Source organism: Ursus americanus, chromosome 2 (assembly GCF_024610735.1).
Source record: "Ursus americanus isolate L20-20 chromosome 2, mUrsAme1.1.p, whole genome shotgun sequence".
Lineage (NCBI taxonomy): Eukaryota > Metazoa > Chordata > Mammalia > Carnivora > Ursidae > Ursus > Ursus americanus.
Window position 1 is genome coordinate 65,499,878 of NC_142128.1, and position 12,030 is coordinate 65,511,907.

General features: G+C 48.5%; 1 long non-coding RNA gene across 7 annotated transcripts in view; it reads right to left on the reverse strand.

Annotated features, from left to right (window-relative positions):
* LOC123785676 (uncharacterized) overlaps positions 1-12,030 on the reverse strand; it is a 14,822-nt gene continuing 2,792 nt past the window's right edge. Inside the window, exons 2-5 of one of the 7 annotated variants that reach the window (XR_015722097.1) lie at positions 9,820-9,972; positions 7,507-7,611; positions 2,920-3,919; positions 1-2,357 (exon numbers count right to left, since the gene is read on the reverse strand). This is a non-coding gene — a long non-coding RNA (uncharacterized LOC123785676). Of the gene's footprint in view, positions 2,358-2,919; positions 7,612-9,819; positions 9,973-12,030 lie in introns of all 7 variants that reach the window. The other 6 variants (XR_015722096.1, XR_015722099.1, XR_015722101.1 and 3 more) reach the window with 6 other exon arrangements.

The following is a 12,030-nucleotide window of genomic DNA, read 5'->3' on the forward strand; positions in this document are numbered from 1 at the left end:
TTCTATGTTTAACTTTTTATTATGGAAAATTTCAAACATACATGAATAATGAGCCTGGTACAACGAACCCAATTTTAATAATTATTAACATTCTGCCATTTTAATTTTATCTACTCTCTCTCCCCGACCCATTGAGGGGGAGGTATTGTTAAAGCATATGGCAGACACAATTTCATTTCACCTGTAAATACTTCAGTGTGTGTTTTAAGAAGTAAAACTTTTCAGCAACTTAATCACAATACCATGAACAGATCCAACAAACAGCATTTCCTTATCATCACTGATCACCCCATCCATGTATAATTTTCTCCAATTGCTCAAAAAATGGTGTTCCACAGTTGGTTTGTTCAAATCAAGATCCATCCAAGATAAATTGTGTCTAGTGGCAATGTCTCTGGTTTCTTTTCACTGTAACAATTTCCCTCTTTTTAATTTTCTTTTTTTTAATGCCGTGCATTTGTGAAGGAAGAGTAAGGTTTTCTCCAGAATTGCCCACATTCTATATCAGGTTATGTATCCTCAGTGTTATTGAAGATGCTCGTCTTTCTCTCCTTTTTTCCCTTTGAGCTGGTAACAAGATCCAGAGGCTTGATTAGATTCAGATTTGACTGTCCCATCATAATGACACAGGCCTTTTAATATTTAACTAATTTAACAATACCTCTGTATACTCTTCCTACATAATTTTGAAGCTGATTTCATTCCATTCATTCATACTGCATTCCTAAGTACTTCAGAATGTTTTTCTACAAGGTAAGGACTTTCAACCAAAAAAACACATAGCCACATTACTATTGGCCACAAAATAATTTCTTAGTGTAATCAGATATCTAGTGTTCATAATTTTGTGTAGTTTTTGCCCAAATTGGAACCGAAATAAGTCCCAGATGTTGCAGTTGGTTGGTATGTCTCCTAGATCTCTTGTAATCCGTGGGTGACTCCGCAGTTTTCTTTTCTTCTTTTCCTTGTCATTTGTTACAGTTACATAGGTCATCGGGATTTTGCGGATTACATTCCCAGAGTGACATGTCACATGTTATTGCCTCCGCATTTTCTGTAAATTGGTAAAGTCAGAGACCAGATCAGATTCGATTTGTTTGTTTTTGTAAGGATACCTTATAGATGTGTGTACTTCCTTAGAAGAGAGCACGTACTGTCTGTCTGTCTTTCTTTTTTGATGTTTAGTAGTCACCGATATCTTTACTTCTATCCGTTATTTCATAGGCAGTGGAAAATCGTATTTCTTCAAAAAGTGCTTGACTCCTTCTTTGTATTTACTGGTTTCCAAAATAACGAATTGCTTCCCCGACTTCCGTGATGTTGCCAGAGAGGCCTTTTCCTTTAGTGTCCTTTTTTTTCCTTTTTTTTTTTTAAAGATTTTATTTATTTATGTGATTATTTATGTGACAGAGACAGCCAGCGAGAGAGGGAACACAGCAGGGGAGTGGGAGAGGAAGAAGCAGGCTCCCAGTGGAGGAGACCGATGTGGGACTCGATCCGGGAACACCAGGATCACGCCCTGAGCCTGAGCTAAGGCAGACGCTTTAGCGACTGCACCACCCAGGCGCCCCGGCTCCTCACCGCCTTCCTCATGGAAACACCAACTTGCTGAGAAGGACAAGGGAGGAGAGGAGCAGGAAGAAAGGGAACTCCGGAGAGGGGAAGAGGCTGCCAGTGGCCTCAAAGACCTTACAACTAGCCTTAGTCCTCTCCACATGGGGTCTCAGACAAGTGCAGTCGAGCTCGTGCCCTTAAAGACCATTGAGGGGCCGCTGGGTGGCTCAGTCCCCTCGACTCTGGTCGTGGGATCTGTCCGGGCTCTCTGCTCAGCGGGGAGCTTGCTTCTCCCTCTCCTTCTGCCTGCCACTCCCCCCGCTTGCTCTCTCTCTCTGTCAGATAAATAAATAAATAAATAAATAAATAATCTTAAAAAAAAAGACCATTGAATTTAGGTGAGAGGAACAAACATCTGTGAATCAAATGTACCAACATGTATGGGGCAGGATATGCATGGAAAATGCAGAGCAGAAACCAGAGAGTTTAGAGGAGGGAAAAATAAGATCTCTGTGGGGGAGAAAGGAAGCCTGCTCTGGCCCCATCCTGCTGCGCTCTGCCCGCCTCCCAGGCAGGGATGGAGCCCTGGATCCTAGCTTGTGTTTTGAACCTAGGAACTGGAGAAAGGGGGGCGAGGGGTGGAGTTGGGTGGGTGGTACCCCAGTCCCTTGTACCTTCCTGGGTCTTCTTTCCGGCTGGGGGTGCCCGCGGTTGCAGAGCCGGTTATAGCTGGATTGGGGGGGCAGGAGGAGCAGAGTGGGGAACAGCCAGTGGGCAGCTGGGATCTTGGGTTACTTCTTATGCTGTTGGGGAAAAAACCCTTGCTTTCCAGGGTCCGATTTGATTACAGCAGCCTGGCTGTCTCGTCACCACTGACTGTAGGCCCACTTGAGGCAGGGACTTTCTGACACCCAACACTGTCACTGGACCTCTGCACACATTAGGAGGCAGCTTGGCAGGCCCTGGTGACAGGGTCACCCCGATCTGCCCCTTCCGGTGTTTGACCTCTCTATCATCCTGTGCCCTGTGCCCCCACTCTCCGAGAAACTGCTGAGCACTTTACGGTCCCCAGGTAATGTTAGGTAATGTTCTCTCCTCCTTTTCATCAAATAGTATTTGTCTGCCTTCCCATATGCGGAGCTTCTGTTAGCCCTGGGGCTGTGCTGACAAAAGACCGGCGGCCGCTCCCGTGGGGCTGCAAGGAGGCGCACTGGGCGCTGCCCGCTGGCTGCCGGGGGCCCTAGGTCCGGGAAGGGGGAGGCAGCGGGCTCCAGGGACAGCAGCCCGGACCCACAGACCACCCCACAGGCTGGCCTCCTGCCAGTGACATGGAGACAGCATGGGGGGCAGGGCAGACACTGTTACCGTCTCTCACTGGTGACAGAACCGTCTCTCACTGGTGACAGAACCGAGGCCAACGGGGAGGATGTGACGCATCCGTCCGAGGGCTCATGCATTCAGGCCGATGTCCGTTCTACCACTGACTGCACGAGGTGGGGGTGAGTCTACAAGGAGCCTCTGCGTTAACCCCGAAGCGTTTCTGCAAATCTAACGGAATTCCAAAATAAAAAGGTCATTATTCTATTTTTTAAGGTGAGACCCGTCTTCTCACCTTCCATCGCACAAGCCAGTCGACTCATCAACCGTTCCTGTTCACAGACTACCCGAGAGGCAGAAGTGCACGGTGCACGCCGCGAAGGGGGGGCGTCTGAAGATGCGTGGGGTGCGGTCCTTGCTCTCGGGTGCTCAGATTTCCCCAGGGGAAAACAAGACAGGTTTGGCGAAAAGTTACTTCTAACCGTGCAGGCAGGCTGACAAGTACCAACCCTACGGAGGAGCGTGCAGGAGAGGCAGGGAAGCAGCACCAGGACAAAGATTATTTCCTTCTATGAAACAAGTTCAACATGGTTTCAACCCTGTGAGCACTTGGAATACAGGAGCATTTCAATCAACCGTACATACATTTTTCTCGGTCTTCATGCGCTAGTCATAAAACCACGGAGTCTTATTGATTCTGCATCATAAATGTGCCTCACGCCGATGACCTCATTGCTCACCTCACTGCCACTGTCCCGTGGCTTCTCTGCGGGACCGATCTATGAGCCACGCCATCGCCCTTTCTCCACCCACTCGCTGCCCTGAGGGCCCTGCTCGCAGCCTGAGTCCCCCCAGCGCGCTGAACTCACTGCCCCACACTTGAGGGGTAGCAGCCTCAGGTGACTCACCTGCACGTGGCCGGGAAGCTCCTTCACAGACGTAGGGGCTCCATCTCTTTATGCCCTTCACAGCCTCCCCAGCCTCTCAGACCGCAAACCTGATCCATCATCTGCTTCCACAATGAATTTTATGTGTCAACTTGCCGGGGCTGTGGGATGCCCAGATGCTCGGTCAAACATTATTCTGGGTGTGTTTGTGAGGGTGTTTTTGGATGATATTAACATTTAAATTTGAAGACCGAGTAAAGCAAATGTGGGTGGGCCCTGTCCAATCAGTTGAAGGCCTGAACAGAACAAAAAAACTGACCTTCCTCTGAGCAAGACAGAATTCCTTCTTCCTGACTGCCTTTAAATCGAGACATCAACATTTTCCTGCCTGTGGACCCAAACTAAACCATCGGCTTTCCCTGGGCCTCGAGCCTGCTGGCCTTCGGACTGTAGCTACACCTCGGTCCGCCTGGTTCTCAGGCCCTCAGACTTGAACCGAACTACCCACCGGCTCTCTCGGGTCTCCAGCTCACCAAGTCTTCACCTGCCCATCTTGGGACTTGTCAGTGTCCACAGTCGTGGGAGCCAATTCCTTGTAACAAGCCTTTCTCCAGGTGCGTTCTACTGGTTGTGTTTCTCTGGAGAAACCTGACTAATACGAGGAGGTTTTACTACCGCCCGACAAATCAGCATCTCATAGATGCCAGAGCCGGAAATCAAACAGCCCCCACTCAGTTTATAGGTGACAACACAGAAGCCCCAGAATGAAGGCTCTTCCCGCTGCCCATTTTACCAGCCACGTTCGCGTCTTAGCTGACGTTTGGAATCCCCTTAACTGGAGACCATAATTAGAAATAAGACTTAAGATGCAAATGTCCCTGGGAAGATAAGGTACTGACATGAATTCATAAGAGAATATAAGCGACTTGAAATGTTTTCTGAAGAGCAATTGTTGAAGGGGTTGGACAAGGGTACAGGGTAAGAAGACAGAGTTCCTACTCTCTTGGAGGTCCTTGACTGAAGTGAACTACGCAGAGCTGGCATGGTTTGGTCCTTGAAAGTGAAAGGAAGAGGCACTGAGGACAAGGGGAGACAGGGGACAGGAAGGACGGGGCAGGACCACAGGCCTCACTCCTTATTACTCTGTTGCGGGCCGGCTCAGAGCAGCACCAGCCCTGCTACGCTGGGAAGCTGAGACTGCACGCATCTGGGGGCTTGCATGCACGGAGCTGGCCCCATCCTTAATTCAGTGAGCTCACAGAAAACTTCTGAAAATATGGGTTTCTAGCAGGAGCGCTCACATCTTTTTAAAGAGAACATTTTTAGCGCATGCCGTCTGCCTTCCTAGTTACATGGGGATGTGTTGTGGGTAGAGTGGGTGGCAGGGTGTTTGGAGCAGCGAGGGAATCAGTAGCCTATTTTCAAACCTTAGGTGCAATGTTTTTGCTTTTCTGCTCCTATGATGCTTCTGATCGATTCTCTCTTTGGGTCAAGAGCTTGAAAGAGAAAGCCCGGTTCCGTACGGTACCGTGACTGCCCCTCCTATCCAGAGCAAGGGCCACAGGCGAGATGCTGAAGCTGCTTGAAATCCCATCACGTGCGGGAGGGAGGGGTGGAGGAAGATGTGTCCAGCTTGGCCGAGGAGAGACCCCTCAGGAGGCCGGAGAGCCATCTTCAGCTCCCGGCTCCCAGAAGGGCTGATCTGGGGAGGCCGGAGTGGGGTTGTACGTGTTCTCCAGAGAGCAGGGCTGGGGAAGGCTCTGGGAGTACAGACTCTGACTGTCAGAGGGGAACCGGGCTGCTGTGGGAGGTCGGGGTTCTTTGCACTGGAAGCCGGGGAACGAGGACCAGACCAGTGTTCGGGGCAGGTCGCGGAGGAGACTCACGCACAAGGCAAGGTTGAGCTACTCTACTTTTAAGCACCTCCCACCCTGAGATTCTCTGATAGGACGCTGTAGAGAATGGTCAGTTGCCGCAAAGGGCATGGGCGGGAAGTATGACCATTCACCCAACTGAACATGTTGGTCTGTGGTGTATAAAGCACTCTACTTGGTAAGGGAAACTCAGGTCCCCATCCCAAGGACACAAATGGCTATAAGAGAAAACAGAATGTTATAGAGGCTAAAAATGGGTGTACGCTTTTCTTCCTCTTCTGTTCCATACAGAACTAGGGTAAGGTGGCAGAGTTTGGCTAGAACCTAGGAGATTGTTTTAAGACAGCTAAGAAGAATGCTGCAGCAGGAGGGAGATGGTCAGTAGGAAACAGAAAGAGGGGACCAGATGAAGAAGGTGTTGGGGGTGACTGGCCCGATGTTGTGCAGGGAAAGGGACTCTCTCGCCTGTGGCAGGTGAGGCCTGAAATGCAGCGGGCACATCTAGTTATCATGTGCTATGGTCCAAATGTTGGCACCCCTCCCTCCCCAATTCATATGTTGAAATCTTAATCTTAATCCCTAAGTATTAGGAAGTGGGGCCTTTGGAAGGTGCTTAGGTCATGAGGCTAGAACCTTCCAGAATGGAATTAGTGCCCTGGTAAAGGTGACCCTACAGAGTTTCCTCTCCCCTTCCACCACGTGAGGACACAGAGAGAGGGCTGTCAGCTATGATCCAAGAAGGAGGCTCTCATCAGAATTCAACCATCCTGGTGCCTTGCCCTTGGGCTTCCCAGCCTTCAGAACCGTGAGAAATAGATTTCTGTGGTTTATAAGCTACGCAGTCTGTGGTACACTGTTACAGCAGCCTGAATAGACTGAGATATCACCGAACATTTGCCCCCCCCACCACTCTGCCCAGACACCATTCTCCCCAATTAGCATGATGGTCATGGTTTGGCTTTTCATATTAATTTCTCTACAGGAAAGGTGTGTGACAAAGGACCCCTATCACAGCACTTCTCTCAGTGTTATAATTGTTTCCTTGACAGTCTATTACCCTAGACTGAAGTTTCTCATATCCCTGCCTCTCAGCACAGTGCCTGGAATGTAGCAGGAACTCATGAAATATTTGTTGAGTGAATGAGCCTGGAAGGAACACTCACATCTCCCTGGGATGAAAGTGGTCAGGAGAAGCAGGGGAGAAGTGACATTGGAGATCTTAGAGTCCTTCATTCAATATTCAGTAGGTCCCTGTTATGTGCCGGGCACAAGGCTAGGAGACACAGGGTGTGCAAAGATGACCGACATGGTGTTTGCTTTCGAGGAACTCCATGGAATGGAGGGGATGTTACAGGCCGAGAGAGCGACAGAAACAAAAGGTTGGAGTCCTGGTGGTGCTGGATGTGTCTGAGGGGTCAAAGCTTATGAGGCTGGAGCTCAGGCTGAAAAGGGGCTAGACGGGAAAAGGCCACTAATCAAAACAGGGGACACCGAGACAGGGTGACGTGGCCTTTAAACCTTGCCCTTCACAGGTCTTTCAGGTTAGAGTTTGGACTTTTTCGTGGAAGCAGAAGAGAAATTAGTCGTTGGGCACTCTGAAACAGAGGAGTGACACACTCGAGCATGTGTGTCAGAAAGTTTGCTTATGGCGATGTGGGGGTGGGCTGGCATGCGCGGATCCTGGGAAAGAAAGTAGAAGACCATTGCATCAGTCCTGGCAAGAGACAGTGAGCCTTGGGGACAGCCGTGAAGAGGGGATGGGTGTGAGATATTCTAGAGATTAGACACAACAGGTCATGGTGACCCCTTGTGTTTGGAGAGTGAGGAGGAAGGAATTGTTAGGGATGATTGAGGTGTCTGGCTGGTGCCTTCACCTGGAAGCAGGAAGGAGGACTTGGTTCAGGTGGCCGGTGTGGGTACTGAGTTCAGGTTGTATATTCTGAGATGGAGGGTTCTGAGGACATCCAGGAGGAGAAATCCTGTAGGAAATTGGAGACAGGGATCCAGAGGTCAGGGGAGAATTGAGGGTCAGAAAGAAAGGTTTGGGGTCTAACATTTGGGTAGTGAACAAAGCCGTGGAGAGAATGAGGCCCCTCACGGGGAGTGTACCGAGGGACCATCACCCAGAGCCAGAGGCCTGGGGCAAGTCCAGAACCCATTCTTCAGAGCTGGCGGAACAGAAAGCCCGAAAGAGACCAAAACTGGTCAGAGAGACAGAGGGAAACTCACAGAAGACAAGGGAGGCCAGCGCTTCGGGGAAGGTACCAGGAAGGGACATCTAAGCCTGCTTTGGAGACCTGGGGATATTTACCTAAAACGGAGAGGTCTAAGCTGGGCTCAAGGAGGACTAGGGGTGGTGGGTGGGACAAGGCCGGGAAGAGCCACTGGTGGGGACAGCAGGCACATTCAGGAGACTGGAGAGTGAGTGGCAGCTGAGAAGGGAGGCAGCAAATAGAAACCATTATTTTTTGAAGTTTGATCCTGAAGGAAAGGAAAGAATAGGCTGATGGTGGAAGGGGAGTTTTCTTAGGATGGGTGAGACCAAACTTGTTGACTGGCGGGATGGAGAAGTGAGAGGGTGAGAGGGTAAGGACCTGAGAGAGGCAAGGGGATGGAGCGGGAGGATGCGGGGGGGTGGGGTTGGGGAAGTTTTGGGCACCCCGCACCTCCCACCTCCCGTCTGCGTCTCTGAGCTGGGTGCCCCCCTTGGCCTCACTGGTCCAGTTGCTCCATGAGCACTAACTGGGCAGCTCCTGGCAAAGGGACGGCAGCCACGGGCACTGGGCTGTGAGGGTGACTGAGACCGAGGCTCTCCTCTCAAGGACTCAGTCTGAAGGGTGGAACAGACAGAGAAGGTGAGCGCGGGGAGCACCGCAGGCAGGGGCAGCACTGGCCGCGATGGAGACGATGGAGGTCACCAGCCCTAGAGCAGGTGACATCTGAGCTGAGCCTAAAGTCTGCCCTAAAGTCTGCGTGGGGCCGGTGAGGCGAACCGGAAGAGCAACCCGAACAGAATGTTTCCCTAGGAATCCCCTCCTGCTTCTTCCAAGGCCTGGCCCGCTCCTGTGGTGCTGGGCTGAGAACGGGAGGCTCCTCTCCCTCTCCTCCTTCCCCCCAGCACAGTCCTCGCCCCCAACTAACACCCCTCCTGTGTCCGGGTGGGTTTTAGCCCCTGGTCTTTTAGGAAACTTCTAAAGAGAATTAGTCATCTCCTTGGCTCCTTAAGTATCCAGGGTAGAGCATTAGCACATGGCTACTGCTTAAATATTATCTCTATCTCTGTCTCTATCTCTATCTATCTATATCTGTATCTATCTATCTATCTTATAAAGCATTAATTCTTTTTTGTGCTTTCTCAAGCACAAAACCTGAGATCAAGAGTCACATGCTCTACCGACTGAGCCAGCCAGGCGCTCCCCAAAATATATTTTTTGCTCTGAAGTTTTCTCAGGCCTGAGGACCACTATCACTGTTAGTAAATTCTCAAGGGGGCCACTGGCAGGGTTAAGGCACAGAGGTAAGGAAGGGAAAGGCAAAGTAGGCCAAGAAAGAAAAATAAGGCTGAGGGAGACAGCTAGGGTGGGGGGTCAGGAGGAAGCAAGAAAACAAGGATGAAGGGTATACACAGTGGGGAGGGAGACAATTCCAAACAAAATCTAACCAGAGCTCTCTTTGCCATGAAACCTTGCCTTTGGATTCTTTTCCATTCTGGGAGAACCCCCTCTTCTCCCTCCACTTCAGGGCTCTCCCTTTGGAAGCTGATTTCTAGACATATTCAGTTACATGCATCATGGCTGCATTTTCTGAGCAGCAGGAGAAGCTGAAAGAAGTGGGGAAAAAGCCCTATAATTACCCCATTTTACGGGGTGAGCCTAGACAGAATTTAAATTTCCTTCCCTTGAGCGTCTGAAGGAGGGAAGCTGCTGGCTGTGTCACACTTCTGAACTGGGTATGCAGCTTGCCAGCTACGCGTTCTTTGGCATGGCAAAACTAATTCTGTTTCGCAGCTGGGTAAATAAAGTAAGGCAGAAAAAAGCTGGCAGTACACATTTTTGAATTAGCACCAAATGTTTCAAACTCCACCTCTTTCAGGAAATGTTCCTGAATGCAGTGGGAGGTGGTAATTTCCCTCCCTCTCCCTCCTCACCACAACACTGCCAGGCTCCAAGAGCTGCGCTTACCCCTACCTTTGTCAGTCTGACTGTTCCTTCCCCATCATCTCTGGATCCTTGGCTGAATTTCTTGTCTATGTCAATAGGATCATAAGAGATAATGCGAGAGAACCGTAAAACTGATGGTCTCCGAGGGCGTCAGTGTTGCGGGTCCACGACTGAAAATTCCTGAAAAAAAAAAAAGAAAAAAGAAAAAGAACAAAGCCTTCTGGTGGTGGTTCCTGAATTAACATTTTTGTTGTTCCTGAATTAATTTTAAGTGGAAAAAAAAATTCCAGCCAGTTATCATAAAATTTACAAGAGAGGAAACAAAACTTCTGGCTTCAAATTCAGAGAGTTGAATACAACGAGTTTAGTCAAACCACCCAGAATCTTACATGCCTACCCACAAGGTAGATTGTCAATCAAGTTACATCTTTTCCAAAGGGCAGTTAGGAAAGAAGTGATCAGTTCTGTCCTCTTTCTCTAATACATATTCCGCAGCAATTTTCATAACCCAGAAAAAATACATGTATCAAAGAACAATTCGGCTCGGGTTATGATCTCAGGGTTGCACGATTGAGACCCACGTCAGGCTCTGTGCTAGGTGTGGAGTCTGCTTGAAGATTCCCTCTCTCCTCTCCCTTTACCTCCCTCCCTCCCTCCCTCCCTCTATAAATAAATACATAAATAAATACATAAATAAAATAAAATCTTTTCAAAAAGATATTAGTGGAGGAGGAAAGAAGTTGACTGGGTGTAGAGTCCAATGAAGCAGAGTATACGAAGCCATTTCTGAGGTGTGTTTGGGACGGGTCATGAAATGTGTTAGATCCGTACTATGCCCCAGGCAGGGAGCTGCGATAAAGTCATGTCTTGTCATGTCCTCTCTGGGAAAACAGGGTGTTGTGTGAAGATTACAGTTAGCGCTGAAAGATATTTCCATGAGCTTTCCTCATAGTCTAGAGGCCACGAGTACCTTGTTCAAAGGCTTTTTCATGGGTTTTCTCTGGACCTTGAATACCCTCTGATTATAGGTCTTATTGTTGGGAATAAAACTTCTTTGCCCAGAATAATAGTCTTGGTGTAAAGATCATTTCTAACCATCACGCCACTGGTTGTCTTTGGTGAATTTTAGGGCCTTGATCAGTAGTGGGGTTAGCAAATGCTGCCAGATTCAATATCCAGTTAGCCTGCATTTTAACTTCAAAGTTAACTTTTCCTTTGGCCTTTTAAGCCCCACGAACGTAATAACTATAGGGTCACTGAACAAGAACTCAAAGCCTACTTTGATCAACTGTCTTTTTCTTTGCCTCCATCCACTACAGACTACAAGTGAAAGGTATGAATAGCTTTTATTTTTAAAGATATTGAAAGTGAGGCCCAGAAGGGATAAGTCATAAAGATTTTCTCAGGAGGATCAAGCTTGGAGTTTAGGGAGATTGCAAGGCGAGAACTCAGAAATCCCCAAGTTTTATTCCTTCATGACACACACGCCACAGCTTGCTTCACATCTGTCCCTATCTGGAGCGGCCGATGCTTTTTCTAACTTAAGGCTCTCTTCTTTACTCCATGTGCTGCAAGACATTGTCTGGAAGACAGGGCAGGCAATCGGATGGTTCCGTGCTTGCTCAGAGTCCATGAAATATTTCTTAAGGAAAAAGGGACCTTAACTTGGGGGTAATGACGAGGCAGAGAAATAGGGGAGAGGGAAGGGGAACTTGCTTGGAGAATAAATAATCATAATGAGATGTTACTGGGATAGGAAATGTCATTAAATTAGGGGAATACGGGTGGCAGCGCTGGAGTAACTAAAATGGTTGAAAAACACAACTGAGGGCAGGGCAGGCAGAGAAACATGTATGAAACCACTTAAATAAAATCTGCAAACTTTGAGATAACCCTGAGCAGCCAAGGCTACAACTAGAAATCTATTGAGTGGGAAAGTGACCAAACAAGATAACAAAAAAGCAACATAACCACCATGGAGTTTGCAAAAACAACCATCTGTCGTGTGAGGAACCGTGGAGAGAGATTCTGTATTTATAGAATCTTGAGTGGGAAAACCGGGCACATTAATCAACTTTTTCCCCCAGTTCACCAATCCGAAATCTGACTTTTCTAGTTTCTCTGCTGTCAACATGTACTGTTAAAAAAAAAAAAAAAGTCAATTTAAAAACAGACTTGCTATGACTAATTTAAGAACTCCCAAAGTAGGCTCTTTTCCAAAAATATACTGCAATCGAC